An 18196-nucleotide genomic window follows, 5' to 3' on the forward strand; every position below is an offset into this window, starting at 1 on the left:
TCACCCACTCGTTTCCTCCCACCTCTTCCTCTTCTTCTGCTCTCACTCCTCTTCTTCCTCCTCGACGTCTTGCATGTTATTCCTCTTCTCCTCTCGTCTCATTACTTTTGCTCCTGGCCTCCTCTCTCGCCTCCCTCTGGTTTCTCGCCCCTCTCATCCTCCTCCACTCGAGGAGAAAGTGAGGAAGAGGGAGAACAAGTGAACCCGGAGACAAATAATCTCCGCGTACTGGTGAGAACAGTGTGAGGAAAAACACCCCACAAACTACAAGTCACAACCCCGGCTGCCGTGGATCTGTGCTGAGGCGCGCCGAGAGCTGTGGGCTTCAATAGGTGAAGAGCCGGCGTGGAGGGGAAACTGGAGGCGGCGGCGGCGGCGGCGGCGGCGGCGGCTCTCCTCTGGCGCCGTCACTTGTGTGTTTGCTCAGGAAAACTCCTTGATTTTTCATTTTTGATGTGCTTTTAGAAATAAGATCACAAAGTGAGACGACTGTACCACCCACTGAACGTCTGCCGTGTGAAGTGTGAAGCACCAGCTGAACCGAAGCTCAGTTGTTTTCTCGCATATTACAACCGTTAAGGAGTTCACTGTTTTCTAATTAGCCTCATTAATTAAAAAAAAAAAATTAAAAAAAAAGAGTTTTTGGCACATTTTTTTTTTTTATTTACATTTTATTTTAGGAAGAATATTCACATCGCATACTGATGAATTTGGACAAATAGGATCACAAAGAGGAATATCACGATTTTTGGCTTCAACAGTTTGAACTGAGTCGCATACAGCAGTGTGGTTCCTCTTAATTTTCCCGATCTGGGTCATACGAGTGTTATTCTGACATGACACGTTCTCCTTCAGGTCGTGCCTGAGGCCCCATTTACGTCACGTTTTCAAGTGAAATCGGAAAAAAACTGTTACGTTTTTGGGAGTCCGTTTGGACTCGACAATGGTGCTTACAAATTCTCAGTCTCCATGGAAACGGGAAGAAAGTGCAACTTTTCGAAAATGCTGCTTGTGTACATGTGACCGCGGCCGTAGTAAATAGTTCTTCTGCACATGCTCAGTAGGGACAATAAGAACAATGTTTCCTCCAGTGTCACGACTCCCAGTCCATATTCACCTGGGAATTGATACTTTTATTTTGACAGTCACCGTAACAACGATTCAACTTAGTTGTCTGTCCACTAGAATGTTTCGTGTTCTCCCGCTGTTGATGTTTAGAGCCCATTGTTCTCCGCTGCATGTCTTGTTTCATGACAAAAACAAACAGCAGCACCCACTAGTGGCCCAACATAAAAAGTACAGAATTTTCAGCATTTCTGTCTAAAACCATCAATTTGAAGGCCTTCAAGTCACCAGTTAACCTTGACAGCATGTTTTGCAAAACTATGGCCTGCACTGGGAGAGAATGGAAACGGGAACTCCTGATATTCCCACTGTGAGATGAGACGACAACCAATAACGACACCGCCATAGCAACGTCTGCATTTCAATAACCACTAACAAACTACGTACGCCACATTTCGCGGGCCGTCAAACCTTCTGTTGGATAAACACGACAATCTGTATCCGTCAAACACAATAACTTCTGTTGTTTTCTCTGCTGTGTTTGAAGAAAAGTTAGAAAAATGTTCTTTTTTAAATATTTTCTTCTTTTTTTTTTTTGCTGCAGACTTGTTGCGTCAGTCAAGCCTGTGCGAATAAAACAGCATGGGAGTTTGGGATAACCTGTGTGTGTGTGTGTGTGTGTGTGTGTGTGTGTGTGTGTGTGTGTGTGTGTACGCCTGAGGGCAGCCCTCTGAACCCTCCATCTTTCCCCTTTTTCTTTCTCTCAGAGTATAAAAAGAAAGTGGAGCAGGGCGGGACGGCACAGAAAGCGATACGCCGAGTTCGGCGCCGACGTGAGCGGATTGCTAATCGCGGCGGCGAGCCGACTCCAGACTCACTGCAATCATCCTGAAGAGGTGGCCTCGCTAATTGTTGGCAAAGCAGCAGCTATGATTATCATAATTATAATCAGCGGCGTCGCCACGGCTCTGTCCGGACCCCCCCGTCTGTGTAATGTGATCTGATCGTTAGGAGAACGTGAACCAACAACAACACGGAGAGTAAATAAACCAACAGGTGTGATCGAACGGCGTCTTGTCGTCGACATAAGCAGGCACCTGTATGAAAGACTGCATAACATCCAGATCATGAGCTAACGTAGACTATAGACTGCAGACTGAGCTGTTATTAATGAGTGAATAAGTCACTTTAGTCATGTTTACACGCGAGTGTGTGAGCCCCGAAAACTCTTTAGCATGTAGCATGTAGCAGGCCTGGGAGTTACGTGCTGAGCAGTTAAGTCTTTCTTCTCCTCTTGATATTTTGTACGAACGTACCGTAATTTCCAGACTATAAGCCGCTACATTTCCCCTACGCTTTGAACGCTGCGTCTTGAACAATGATGCGGCAAATTTACGGATTTTTTACGGGTTAACGAGCTTAATGCTGCCAATACATGGGTGATGCGTTCAGGTGCGTCACGTAACTCCGACTTACTGTTCTCTATGTCTGTTAGCAAGACTACATCAAAACTACTGCACATTTTTTATCAAAATTTTGAATAGATATTAGACTGTGGAAGATTCCATTACATATTGGAGGTGATCCGGAAACTTTTTTTTTTTTTTTTTCCTGAGTCCAGGTCAACCTTTGGTGGACGTCAGAACTCTGTGATTGCTGGTGCTGCTTGTATTCAGGTGCGCTCAATAGTCCAGAAACTATGGTAATTTACAGTCTGTGTTACTTTTGTCATTGTCCCATTAAAAAATCTCCAAATGGTCGACATTGTTCGTCCTCTACCTCCTGTGGACGTTGATGATGGATGACATCATATAATAGTCATCGGGTTGTATCAGGGATCTTTTCTGAGTATGGGGTACTCTGTGCAGTATCGGCCCTGATACCTTATACAGGTATCGGTATCGGTATCGATATCAGTGCATCCCTCATCCATCCACCTTTTCATTCTGGTTGATCCAAACATCACTGCTTGTATTCAAACCCTTGGAACTTGGAGACATAGTCAAACATTTTTTATATGTTCAAACAGAAAAAACTGAACTATTCATTGTGCTAATTTATTAATGCTGAAAGGAATCTCCGATCACGTTGTATGAGCGCTGCGTCTATGCATCCGAACAAGGAATAAATATACCCTCAGTAGGATTCGTTGGCATTTGTCTATGTTATGGCTATATATATGAAACAAAAAGCTTTTTGACAAGCGGGGACGTCTCAACATGCCAGAGTTCAGCTCAAACCTTGTCAACGTGCATTACTGAGCACACACACATCAACATACTGACTGTACGACGGTACCGAGTGGAGGAGGAGGAGGAGGAGGAGGAACAAAGTGGAAAAACATGAAGAATGACTCAACGCGCTCGTTCCGTGATTCATCACACCGGTTGGCAGATCCTGCTGTGGGATCCAATCAAAAGCTGAAAAACTGAAGTGAGGAGAGATGTCAGAAAGCGCTGCATCAATGCTCCGGGACAGCTGTCAATACGAAGGAGGAAGAGGAGCAGGGAGGGGTGAGCGGCTTGATGCAGCGAAGGACAGATGGTTGGAGACCGCTTCATCACTGATGCTATGGGACAGCTGTCAATAAAATGGAGGGAGAAGAAGAAACAGGGCCTGACTGTAGGGAAGGAAGCCAGGGGAGGGCGGCGAGGTGACGAAGACAAAGTGTAGCGCAGGGGGGTGGGGGGTGGTGGTGGTGGTGGTGGATGGGGGGGGTAGGACAATGAGCGCAAGCGAAAGAAAATGACAAAGTAGAGAAAGTCAGTGAAACATTGTGATGTCGTTGTCACTGTCAGCCAGGGAGAAGTGAGGAAGACAGAGAGGGAGTGATGGATTTGTCAGATGGCGCCAGGTTTCTGCTCTAACTGCAGCAAATACACTTGTTCTGCTCCACAAACGAGGACTAACAAGAGCGAAGTACACTGCAGCCGAGCGGGGATTTACCCCTTCCTCAAGCAGTTTGTCCTTTAAAGAACACAACACAGCTTTTTTCAGGGTGGCTGGACACTTTATCCTCGCTTAGGTGTTTTTTTGGGGGAGATTCACACTTTCTTCACTAAAGGTTCTAAAGGCTTTGTGAGGCAAGTTGGTTTTTTTTCAGCAGTACAGTGAGCCTTCGGCGGTGGATTGGTGTTGCTCGAGAGTTCACCAAGCTGGGTATTCGGTTCAAAACCCTTCAGCCACTCACCCATCTCTCAAGCCCCGTTTTACATGACAAGTTTTAGAAAACGCTCCGACTCCGTCCCCGTCGTGGTCACCAGTAGTTCTGCACGTGCTCTTGTTTGATGTTATCACCTGTGATATCACAACAGTCCTTAACGCTAAAATAGAAACTGAACCAATCTACTTCCAAATGTCATTATTGAGTCGTTCTCGATTGCAGTTGTTTGGAGGGTGGCTGTGTTTGCGTCGTTGCCTTCAAAGAGAAATAATCTTTAAGTGTGATTCTTTGGCCTCGTGTGACAATGGTGTTGGGAGCGTAAGAGATTAGATCCAATTAAGCCCATGGCAATCCAATTACCAGACCATGTGAAGTGTTCCCCACATTCAACAGAGTAATCAACACATGTGCCAACAGAAATGAAATATTGATTACGTCGGGAGTCGCGCAGTTACATCACTCATCTTCCCGAGTGGAAAATAAGTCTGGTTTGCAGAGGAGGTGTAATCTCTTGATTAGTAGCATCACGGCAAATGTTTTCCCCGGTAAGCTTGTTAGCTCTTTCTCTGCTATTAGTCAGATTGATTTCAGCCAATAAATTGACTTTGCAATAAACCTCCAGGGAGGGGCTGGAGCTGGTCAGAGGGGCACGTGTTTATAATGGATTGTCCTCTGCTGCATGTGTGTGGCTTCATGACATAGGAAACATGTGGAGATCAATGATTTTGGACTGTCGAAAAGATACACAAGGAAGTCCATGAAAATCCCAAACAGGCTGTGCTGCAAATAAGAAATCTCACCATCTGGCCAATCAAAGGTCCTTTATTAGGAACGATGAGTCTATAGAAATCAAAAAGTCTTAAACCATGTATATGTGGTAAACTGTTGCTTCTAAATATTCGAATAGTTCGACGGGTGTCCAGATGCACCCTGCCTTCGCTCACACTCAGCTTGGACGGGCTCCTGACGGTGGATGAATCCAGTCCACTGGGAAAAAAACAAAAACATCAAGGAGGTTTGGGGGGGTTTTTTTCCTCCTGATTTTATTCCGACATTTTGTTAAACAAGCAGGGTTGAATGTGTCTCTTCTACGTCAGATTTAATGGGGAACAAGCTAAGTGGTTGCATGAGTGTGTCTCTGTTTATAGGCCCCCCCCACACACACACACACACACACACACACACACACACACACACACACACACACACACACACACACACACAGAAGTGGTGTGCGCATGTGAAATCAGCAGCACTGTGAGTTAGAAATAGCAGAATTTACCCTGAGAGCTGTTTCATCCTGAGGCATTTGTCTAGTTAGGGCAATTTTACTTCTGATTGACTCCTGAAGTGTGTGTGAGACAGTGTGTGTGTGTGTGTGTGTGTGTGTAGATGTGCGTGTGTGGTGCGCTTATTTATTCCAGCCTTCTTCAAGTGACTCCTCAGGTGATGGCACACGGAGAGGGGGAATATCACCGTGAATGAGTGTGACCTATTTTCCAGCCAGTTCCCAGTTCCTGAGAGTCTTGTCAGGTGGATCCAACCGCCGTTAGGTGTCTCTCTTCCTCTCTCTGTCTGCGTTTGTATCACTCGGCTTCCTTTCTTTCTCTCAATACAGATCTGTCCGTCTCTTTCTCCTCACTTTCTGTGTCAAATCTGTTGAAAGCCGACTGTCTATAATAATAAGATTTCATTTTACTGACTACTGGGGATATTTTTTCCATATTATTTGATCTAATATGTGTGAATTTGTCGATAAATACACACATGTTATCAGTGCCTGACTTAAGTGCAATCTGAATATCTATAAAGTATTTTTTCCCTTAACTGATTCACAACAAATATCATTCTTCAATAGGAGATATGGAACGGGAGAACACGGGACATTCTAGTGGACAGATGACCAAGTTGGATTGTTAATACGGTGACTGTCAAAATAAAACTACCAAGTCCCAGGAGAATATGGCCTGGGATTCATGACACCACCGAGGAAACATTGTTCTTATTGTTCAGTTACTGAGCACGTGCAGAAGAAGTACCGTAATTTCTGGACTATAAGCCGCTACTTTTTTCATACACGTTGAAACCTGCGGCTTATAAAATGACGCGGCTAATTCATGGATGTTTAGTGATTAGCAGGCCCCATGCCACAAGATTCTACTTCCGCATGTAGATACACGCTGTTTTGGGACCGTCTGTTTGTCCAAAACTTGCCCTAAAAGGGATATTTCTGCTTTGTGCTGCTTTCCAGGGTAGGGAACTCCAGCAGCTGACAGCCGTGAGTGATGCGTTCAGGTGCATCATGTATTCGCTTCATTATCTACAGATAATCTTCAATGAAAGAGAGGATTTCTTCTTTTTCTCTCCAGTGTGTGTGTGTGAGCAGCCTGGGGCGCTGAAGAAAGCCGCCCTGGGGAGGCGGGGCTTAATAGCGGTCCCACCAATTACTGATTAACTCCATGAGTGACTGACATGAAATTAAACCAATCAGCGTCATTTCATGTCTGAGGTTTGGGGCCACAGGTTCAATGGCCAGACCTGCTCGGTGATCGGTTTGAAGTCCGTTCTGGTTTGTTCTCGTGTTTCTACGAGATGTTGAGATGGAGACAACAAGCTCTGATCGTTAACTCTGTCACATCTCTTCTAATTTACCCCTTTGAAAGGAGAAATCTGTCAGGTTACAGTTATTTTTAAATGCACACAAAAGTTAAAGTGTTCAGACTTGTTTGTTAGTGTTCATAAATGTTTGGATATGTTCATAATTATTTCTGGAAAATTTAAGAGATTTAAAATCGCTCACAGTTCATTTTGCAAGTGTCTTTTTGGGGGTACAATTCTAATATGTATTGAAAGATGGATTGATTGTTTTGAAAATATACCTCTTATACCTTTAGTGTTTCCTAAATTTCCAGTAAATCAGCCCCAAAACACGTTAATTTTCTAAAAGGCACTAATGAAGCATCTGCTTGTATTTCTTTACAGCTATGTTAATAAAAGAGTCTTAATAGGTGCTCTCCAGTCAATATTTGTTTAAAAGTACAATCCTTTTCACAACTAGGGGGCCTCGCTCAATCTAAAAAATGCAAGATTGTTGTAATGTGGTTTATAAAAGCGCTGTATTGAAATTAACTCAACATTGGCTGAAATTGAATAATAATGAAGAGCCTCACTTAAGAGGTTTACTGCCTGCCTTTAGGTTACAAGCTGAGATGTGTTGAGGCTGATTCAAATAAAAAACTTAAACCCAGAAACCCGTCGGACTTGATGCTCGTGTCAAACAACAGTCTTAATATCGAGTCTATTAAAAAACTAAACAAATAAAATAGGTCACAAACTCCAAATGCAAAGCATTTTTTCCAATTGCGTTGGCATAAATAGGGGCCCAAGAGAAAGTCATTTGTGCTGAATCCCACGGGAGAATTCTGTCCTCTATCACTCATCTCCCATACGTGACGTCTTTTACTTATAAATGAATAAACAACGCTTCTATTTTGGGGCGATAATTATTAGTTTCCGCACATTGGCGTGGCTGTCGCGCTGCCCCGTGGAAATCCTAAATAGGTTTTAGAACAGCCGTCAGCGAGACGGAGGTGAAAAATGTGTCCAGACGAGAGTTAAATTAGCTAATCTAATTGTGTGTGTGTGTGTGTGTGTGTGTGTGTGTGTGTGTGTGTGTGTGTGTGTGTGTGTGTGTGTGTGTGTGTGCGTGCGTTCTGCTCGCGTGCACTTTTGTGTGTATTTCCAGTGGCGTGTGCACGCCGCCGCACGTCGCCTGTTGCCGTAATCGAAGGCGCTGCTTGGTGGATGTTGCTCCGGCGCACCGCCGCTCTTCTGGCCCGCTAAACAGCCGCCATAATTGAAATTAAAAGGTAGCCACATTCATCATGCCGAGCCGGGCCTTAATTGAAATGTATGTTTGTTTGTGCAGAGGCAGCGTCGGCGGGAGGGAAGAGGGGAGAGTTCGGGAGACGGCGGAGAACAGAAAGAGAGGCTGCAAGATGAAAGGGGAGCGGGTTCGCGTTCGGTGTGTGTCGAAACGTGTGTGTTTGTGTTTGAAAAAGGAGAGTGAATGCGTAATGAGGCTGCAAAGCTAAGACTCCATATCTGTACCTGTCCTGATGATAAATAACTGAGGAGACGGATAGCACCCCTCCACCCCACCCCCCCTTCTCTCTCCCTTCAAGCATGTTTCTTCTTTAAATTCTAACTTTTTCCGTCTCTCCATTTGAATATTTCCACTCGGTATGTAAGGAGGACGCCTTTAACATTTAAGAAAATGTGAAAATTCATCCCCTGAAGTTGAGGAAAAACGGATCTTTGACTGCCAGAGCCCCTGAAATCCTTTTATTTACATTATGTATAACTCTATTGCAGTTTAATCTGATGCCGCAGCTGCAATCTCTTCCTCTTCCACATTGTTTTGAATACGATTACGGCCAAAATCTCATTAACGGGGATTCGAAAAGCCACAGTAACTTGGATTTCTTACGTTTGGCTTCAATGTTTGTCGGTACGTTAAATAAAAGAAGTAATACTTACAAATGGCCATTCTGAAACCTGCAGACGAAGACTTAGAGGAGACCTCTTGTTGTTCCAGTTCAGGTTAGAGAGCTCATATTATGCAAAATTCACAAAAGTGTGTTGCTCCAACCAGCCAATCAGAAATCAAACCCTACATAGTGTCATCGGGGGTTTAGCCAATCCCAATCAAGGTAGGCCCCTCCCTTTGACTCCTCTCACAATTAGGCAGCTCTGCTCTGGCACATGGCACCACGAGAGGAAGTACTTCCTCCTCTTCCCTAGATGGGCATGTGTGGGTGGAGCCAGTCCAGCTCACACAGACACAGCAGATTCTGAATGCAGCTCCTATGATCCAATATTCAAATGGAGGAAAATCAAGGAGGAGCTAGAATCTTTCAATACAACGTTTTTTGTGTTGAAAAGCAGTTTAATAGGACTCCTTTAAGGGACCAAAATAAGTACGATAACAAGAATGTAATGATTGAAAAGGAAATCAAGTAAAGTGAAGTATCGTGTATTAATTGGACAGTCTGATCAGATGACAATGTCAAGATGTAAAAGAAGTGCATCAGGAAGTTAGTTCCTTGAGGAGCACAGGAACTAAAATCTGCTTCGCCTTGTTCCTTCCGACTCTGAAACATCGAGTAAACGTCCTCCCGGGGACCTGGAGTGTCTGCACGGGTCACGTTCTATCAGTACATATATTAAAACCGGGATCGTTCAGAGACAAGCAGCGAGATTGTAAAGTCAGACGGTCCGCCGGTGTCACTCTTTAACGGAAGGTTTCTAAAACTACTGACTACAAACTGGTGCATTTCACTTCACTGAAAACTATAAAGTGTTTGTGACTGTCTCAGTGCGTGCGTGTGTGTGTGTGTGTGTGTGTGTGTGTGTGTGTGTGTGATTGAAAAGTTAAACAAAAGTAGCCCAGAGGGACAGATAGCGCTCTGTAAGCACTTTAAGAATATGCACCAGACTATTTAACTTTTACAGCAGTTTAATTTGCGCCGGCGCACAAGCTAATTAACCCCAAAACAGAAGCAAACCGTGTGATTCCTCCGGTGTGGCTTCTTAAACAAGGTGCGGGTTGTGATGTGTGTCGATCTTGGAGGACTTGAACCAGCAACAGGAAAAAAAAAAAAAAAAAAAGAAGACTAATGCGGGTCAAACGGGGTCGATTCTGCTCCAGTTTTGGGCACGTCGGCTCCTCGCGACGCCGCGCAGGAAGGATTCACATTACGCCCTTATTAGTACGAGGTCGGATTCCCCGTTTGCAAACGTGAGCGCGCTGCTACATTATTGTGGGATGTTAAGCTGTGACCCGCCGCGCACGTTAAGCAGGGTTTCACCGTCGCCTCGGGGCCGCGAGCGACACTCTCCACTTCCTGCTGGGTCCAGAACAAACAAGGCGACGGAGCTGGATCAAGGTGAGGAGGCGCGACGCTGCCGCACAAAAGGTCAGCGGGCGCACGCACACGCACACGCACACGCACACGCACACGCACACGCACACACACACACGCACACACGCACACACGCACACGCACACACACACACACACACACACCAGCTTTTGGAATGCATTTCGTGAGTTTGTTAAGGGGATATTTCATAACTTCTAGATGCTCAGAATCTCTGATATACGTAAGTAGTTCAGTACAACAGCATTTTGTCTTGTTTCACGTACTACTAAAGATAATTTTACTCTGAGATCTCCTTTAGATTTTAAGAAAAAAAAATAGATAGAAATAGACCTTAAATATTTGCATTCTAATGCATTCTGGAATACTAAATACTACATTGTGACATGAGGATGTTGGCTTCTTAACAGTAATATTTTCTCCTTGACATTTGTGCTGATGGATCTTATATCTTTGTTGTCTTTTTAAAGAAATAGCTTCTCTTCATTGGTGATGGTTTTCACTTGTACGTGTACCTGTAGCTGATGTACCTCACTCCATGTACATGTAGTACTTGTTTAAACCGGCTGTATTTGACACATTGCTTCTATCTGCACCCTAAACTGAGTACCTGTTGACTCTCAACTGTGAAATAGTTCAATTATCCTCCAATTTGTTTTTAATTGACTATTGGATCTTATTTGTTCTCTGCAGGCCTTTAGAATTAAACCCTCCTGTGTGGATTCTGCAGATAGAATTCCTCAGCATCTTGAAAAGAGAATTCATCCAAATTCCTCCTCTCTGCTTCAGCATTTCAAACCCGTCAGGATGAGTCAGTGAATTACAAACCAATCAGAGGCCACCTTTTTAAAACGTATAGACCACGTGGTATCAACTGACCAATCACGTTGCTCGTTACTGGACGTAATATTAAACTGTTGCGAGTTGTGTACTACTGTATTCGCTATATTTGATACAAAGTGTCTTTGGTCAAATTTGCAAAAATCCCATTTGTGGTGTTCAGACTTTCATTCAACATCAGATTTGAGTCACATAAAATAAAAAAAGTTCTACATTGGGTGTTTCACTCACAGCAATTTATTATTATTATTTTTTTAATAGAACTGCACTTTGAGGTATAAAATCTCCCGAAGCTCAGAGTTGTGGAACATTCTAAGAAAGCTCGCGCTTGATTTCCACTGGCGCTGCACTATATCTCGCCCGGCTCCAATATATCAGGCTGGGTTGGAGTCTAATGGTGTCACTGGAGTCACATTCAGCTGCTGGAAGCTGATGATTTGAAGTGCAAGGTGCTTCTGAGCACCATACAGTGATGTTCAATTTATCACTCACTGTCAGCGCGCCGTCCCGGCTCGGGGCTGCCGGGCCTCTCTGACACCACGTCGCTCCATAACTTCATTGACCTTGCGTTTACTTCCCAAGGCCCCGGCTTCTGACAGCTGTCAGTTAATTTGCTGCTTTTCTTTTCAGGACCTTTCCATTATATAACCATAAATACATATATATATATATATATATTTGCTTTCATACAGACGTATGCAATGCGTTGAAATACTGGGGGGACTTCAGCTGTGGTCACACTGTGAACCGGCCGCTCCACCAAACCTCCGGTCAATTTATTAGTAACAAGGAGTCAATCAAAACCATTTGAGGTGTAACGTCCTTCGGTCCTTCTCAAGCATTTATTCACGCACTCCTTCGCAATGGAGCAGGATGTCAAAATGTAGTGATGCCACGTTTGTGCATTAGGTGGCAGCAGCGAGTCACCGTAGTAACCGATGTTTGATTTCTTTCTGAACTTCATCAGTTATGGTATTTTGTTTGTGGTTTCCGAAGACAAGTTGGCGGGCTGCCCATCTTGAGTAGCCGTTCATGCAGCACACAGAATCTTAGCTTTGGGTGCGGCGAGCTACGAGCTACAAGCTACGAGCTACGAGCTACGAGCTAGCTTCCTGCACAGAGTTCGTATGTCAGGATCCAAAGGGAATACGTTTTTTCTTAATTTTTCTGGTATTTTAAAAATAGTTTTTTGAATACGAGACAATTCTTTATATATAGTTTGCATCTGTTGCTCATGGTTTTTAACAAATGTTCTTGAACTAATTATTATAACTAAACTATTAAAAACATAAAATGGTAGTTTTCCTCTCCACTTATACATGCAGGGAAAAGGCCCCGGTCCGGTGAAAACCATATCTAAACTTCAATTTTAGCTGTTTTTATTTACATCAAAGTGTTAATCTGGGAAAACTGATATTTTTTGTCTTTCATTGTGTAATATATATAATAAAGATACGTTTATACAGATAGTTAATACAGATAGATGACGAAGAACTGCTTACAAAAGCCTGAATATTTCAATTGTACCTGTCTTCACATATATGCAGGTTTCTATTGCAAAATACACCACCTAGTGGCCTCAAATGGCAACGGCAGCATTTTCAACATTTACTTTGTTCCTGTATGTAAATGATCGTTTTCATTGCACGTTTGCTTCATTTAAAAGGGAAAAGCACTCTTTCCAGCAGAAACATTAAATCCTTAAGCTCTTTATTGCCCCCTAGGGAAAGGCCACCTCACTTTAAAAACATTTTAATTGTCCGCATCACCAAACAAGCTTTAGATTTCCACCATTGTACGAAATGATGCATTTTCTGTAATGTCTTCCCGTTTTATTTTCATCTCTGCTGCTTTTTTTTCCCCCCCTCAACTGACTTCTAATCTTTTAGTAAACTGCTCCCATGCAACGAAGAACAAGAGAAAAATGTTTAAATTAAATTATGTTCAGTCTGAAAAAAAAGAAAAAAAAGTCGGTCCCTTTCTGAGCCGAATGGCTTTTCTTCCATTTACCGGCTCATGAATAGTGATGAGAAGCAAAGCCATCAAGTGAAATGATTAGAAAATAACTGTACTTTTGTCTGCCAGTTCTTTTGGAGCTTGTACAAATTAGAACCGCAACATAAACGCTGACATTTGACTTTCCACATACTTTGAAAATAGTTTTTGTGTTGCATTGCCGTCTTTTGTCTCGTCGTTATATATATATATATATATATATATATATATATATATATATATATATTTTTTTTTTAGGCTTCTGTGGATCGGTTCAAAAAATAACGTGTGAATCGTGACGAAAGGGCCTCAGAGTAGATCAAGGGGAAGTAACTTTGTGTTTGAACAGAAGTATTAAAAAAAACAATAATAAAAAAAAATATTTTATATATATATAAATATACACTGCTTACTGCTGACACACTTCCACTGATCCACAGGTGGTGAAATGGACCGAACCATTTTGATAAAGTAGAGGTGTTCAGGTACTTCCTTTCTCAAATATTTTCTTCCTCTAAAGATTTAACGGGATTTGACTTTTCCTAATTTATCACACTTTAAGTACTCACATATTCGGAGTTGTGTTTTGTCCCTTTCCATGACAACGATGCGTAGAGTCACTGAAAATGCAACTTTTGGAAAATGACTCCCGAGGTGAAACTTTTTGAAAATGGAAAAAAACCCCAACACTTTCTGGAAACGCGCCTCAGTCACACCTGAATACAACAATTTGAAACTAGATTAGAATATTCTGATCTGCATGTTTTGTAGCTGGAAACTTTAGTTGTAGTGTAATTCTATACTGACATGTAATTTGTATTCACTTTTCAGTTATATGCAGTAGTAGTAGTAGTAACATAACAACAGTTGCAAATTGTACTTAGTTGACATTAATAAGTAAAGGAGGTGGCGTCTGGACCCTGAAGACTTCTTTTGATCCTCTGGAACAGTTACTACCACGTGGGGGAGTAAACAGTGACTGGGCGTAGGAGCCTGATTCCATTTGTGGAGCTTTGTGGCGCTAATTAAGAGAGAAACGCGATTCTGACCTGTGAAGAAAAACTCACGTCGCACCGGCCTCGACATCACCAGAGGAATTAATGGAGCTATGTGCTCAGGCTTTGTGCCAAACTCAGAATAAAGGAGGAGTTTTAGTTTTACCCTTTATTATTTTCTTGGTTATTTAGCGAGGCCTCTCTGAAACCGATGTGAAGCGGTGAAGGGTCTCAGATCCACGCGGCCTGCTCTCTGATGTCTCAAATCTCTGCAGCTTCAACAGGAGGCGGGGCGGGGGAATGGGGGGGGGGGGGGGGGGGGGGGGGGGGGCGTCAATGGAGCTGATGATATCTTCAACTGAGATGGCATTTTGATATCCCCTTTTTCAAAATGTGACAGATTGGAGATGAGAGAGCGTCCGACGTGGCCCGAACACGAACCATACAACACGAATCATCGGTGGCATTTTGAAGGAGCCGCAAAATGAAAAGCGTCTTTGTTACATTTCAAAGGAAACACATAACGTGAGGAGGGTTTATCGGAACGGCTTTTAGAAACCAGCTTGAGTCGCTTCTTTTGTTTATTTTTCCATGTATAAACAGAACCGAGCCCGATGTGTCGCTCCAACAAATGCAAATCTACGTAATAAATAGTGAGCACGAGGTTATGTACTACAAAAGAAATTGTCCGGGGGGTTTCGAGGGGATAACTTTTCTCGACAGGATGTTTTCCCATTAATTTGTCAAAGTATAAATGTATATAAATAATAATATATATATATATATATATATAAAAAGTCTGACTGAATCTGTTATCAAACTAATGATGATGAACTAAAAACGTAAACTTTAATGCAGACTACGGCTCAGTTGTACCACAATGTTTTAAAGTGGGTGTCTGTTTATGCAACAACGTTGCTCAGAGTCACCGAAAATGCAACTTTTTGAAAACGTTACGTTTCCATGGAAACAGAGGAAAATGCAACTTTTCTGAAATGCTGCTACTGTTCCTGCTAGTGGTTCTGCACATGCTCAGTAGAGACCATCAGAACATTGTTTCCTCTGTGGTGTCATGACTTCCTGTCCATATTCTCCTGGGACTTGGTACTCTTATTTTGACGGTCACCATAATAACAATCTGACGTGGTTGTGTTCACTAGAATGTCCGTGTTCTCCCGTTGTTAATGTTTAGAGCTCATTGGTCTCTGCTGCATGTGTGTGTGTGGTTTCATTACAAAAACAAACAACAGCACCGACTAGTGGCCCAACATTAAAACTATATAATTTTCAGCGGTTCTGCTGTTTCCATGAAGACGGACATTCTTGTAAATGCAACACTTTTCTGAAAGAAAACAAAAAGAAAAACCAAAAAGAAGGATCTGACCTTTTCGTCCCTCCGCGGCTCCTGTACCTTTGCCGACACATTTGCGCATTTCATTTTCGAACTCCTCCCGACGGCTCACTCGACACGACTCGTGGAAATTGGAATTTAAACATCAGCGAAGTCATTTCAGTTGGAATTAGTACCTGATGCAGACAAACTTAATTGTTTGCACTTCAGGACATTTCTTCTTTCATTAAGTTGACTATCAACACTGGTTTACTGTCATTGGAACAGTGACTTCATGAGGCGATGGTTCACTTGCCAAACACTCCCAGAATTGTTGTTACTTTGGATCAGTAGGCGTGGACAAAGATTGAATATTAAATCTATTCAACAGTAAATAAAGGAAACCTTAAGCATCACTAGGGTTATGGACAGTCTGATTGTCTCTATGTTCTCACCTACTGTAGATCTGACCGATCATTCACAGTCAATATAGAAATCATCTTAAGACTTCCTCCAGATATATTACATTTACAACAATAGGACACGTTGACCTTTACCCGAGACCTCTGGCAGTGGAAATGTGATCAGCTCATCCCGTTACCTCTGTGGCCACGGCTGCATTCATTTCTTCTGTTTGGCTTTAAAATGTGAGTATTTAGCTGCACGGAACGCCTCTTGCTGCTGCTGCTGCTGCTGGATATCATTTACCCAGAGACACTGGACACACGTCTGATTACGACCTTGCACAAAATCGGCCTCCAGTGTCCTTCATTCAAGGTGAAGGCTTCAGGAAGTTAATGGGATAGCTCGAATCTAAATACATAATGCTGAAGTTTTAGACTTTTTCAGGGACTGTAATTAATTCGGTCGAGGTAAAAATGAGAAAAACCCTTTCCGCAATGCACACACCTGAGAATCTACTGATGTAGAAAGGCAAATTAACACACGGTGCAATGGAAAGGGACGTATATCTGCCTCTCTTAGCTCTGCGGCTCCCAAAGCTACAGAAACAACAGAGGGATGGAATTCAATAAGGAATAGAAGCAATGCTGACAGGTAATGCCCCCACTACACTTCACAGCCATTTGTCAATAAAGAGGCAATTACTAAAATGTAGCAGCCGTTTGTGTGCTGCCTGGGGATGTGAAGGAACAAGAAGGGGGGGGGGGGGGGGGGGGGGGGGTTCTATAGATTTGTTGTGCTTGTCAAAGAGAAATACACACAAATGAACATAAATACACATCAAAGTAGGTAAACACATTTGTATGCATGAAGATGCAGGCTGTAAACCATTTAAACAAACATGCATTTTCCTACTTAAAGTTTTGTTAACACATCGCTCCAGACACACACAAACACTGCGCTCAGGGCTACAAATCAAGATAACGGATGGAATCGGTGGAGACCGTCAATAAATGGCTTTCCACTGGAAATAAATAAATAAATAAATGAACAGGAGTGCATAGGGGGCACCTATGGATGAACAGACGTGCGCCTACTTCCAAAACACTTGCTCAGCATACGTGTTAAAGAGATATCAGCATACGAAAAGGTTACCCATCAAAAAAAAAAAAAAAAAAAAAGCAATTTCCAGTCAATTACAAGAGCTGTGCAGAAATCAAAAGTCATTTGGACTTGCTGTTGTACAGAGCTATTATTTTCCAGTCTGTTGTACCGATGTCTCCTCCTATTTATGGGACGGCGATGACAGCTGAAGGTTCTGGCTTTTTTTTTTTTTTTTTTTCATGACACTCTCATTAAACCAGCCCACCGTTCTGCGTGAACGACTCAGCGCGGCAGGGTTTTTTTTTTTTTTTTGCTGCCACTGTAGCTCAAATCAAGCTTTTATTTATTTATTTAGTTTTCTTTCCTTTTTACCCTCTTGACATTAAGGACATTATAGCCCCATCAGTCACCGTCTCCAAGAATGAGTCCTTGTCACAGACGGGATGAAACAACCCATTAAAACACCGGTGTGACAGAAATGTTGCCAGGTTGACTTTGTGGGGGTAATAATCTACTCCCTCGGCGCTGGCTTACAGCTCTCCAGACACACGCCAGTAAAAGTTCAACGGCTTTACCAACTTCAGCGTCGTCAGAGATACAGTGGCTGGATGTGGAGAACCGAGACGCTGCTCTGCTAATTAGCGCTGTCGCCGCCGAGCAACAAAGTTGGTGATTGAATCTGCAGTTTCTTTCTTTATCTACCTTCACTTCCTCAATCTGTCCATTTTCTCTAGCTTTTCGTTCCGTCTTACGGCTGATATGCGCTCCTGCGTCTACGGTACATCGGGCAGGGCGTAGCCTCGACGGTCCCCTCACCCGGGAGGTTCTGTGTCGAGGCTGTACGCGTCGCAAAGTAGTTCACCCACCAGAACACAAGGGAGCGTAGTTGGTAGTTTTTAGAGGTGACAGTCACGGTAAATAACTAGAGCTACACTCGGTAGAGCGCAGACCTTCGCCAACGTCACATTTGTTTGAACCGAGTTAGTATCGCTGGCATGTTAGCGGTTAACGCATATCGACGCCAAACTGGGTAGGTCATCATTCACATCACTGTGAAACACTGAGCAGGGAGCGTCTCCATGGCAACAGATGCTGATCTCCTTTGGTCTCCTACATGAGGTGCCTCTCTCATCCGCTTTGTATGGGAATTTTTTTCCGCAGTTTTTGGGGGTTTATTCGGAAACGGTTAGTTGCTAACGTCCTAAAATCTTATCAATTGCTCCTCGGATGATGACAAATCATCCCTGAAGATTTCATGCAATTCAGGTTAGCGGTTTTTGGGAAGAGTTTGAAAATACATACATACATACATACATACATACATACATACATACATACATACATACATACATACATACAT

Source organism: Lipophrys pholis (genome assembly GCF_963383615.2).
Source record: "Lipophrys pholis genome assembly, chromosome: 15".
Taxonomy (NCBI): Eukaryota; Metazoa; Chordata; class Actinopteri; order Blenniiformes; family Blenniidae; genus Lipophrys; species Lipophrys pholis.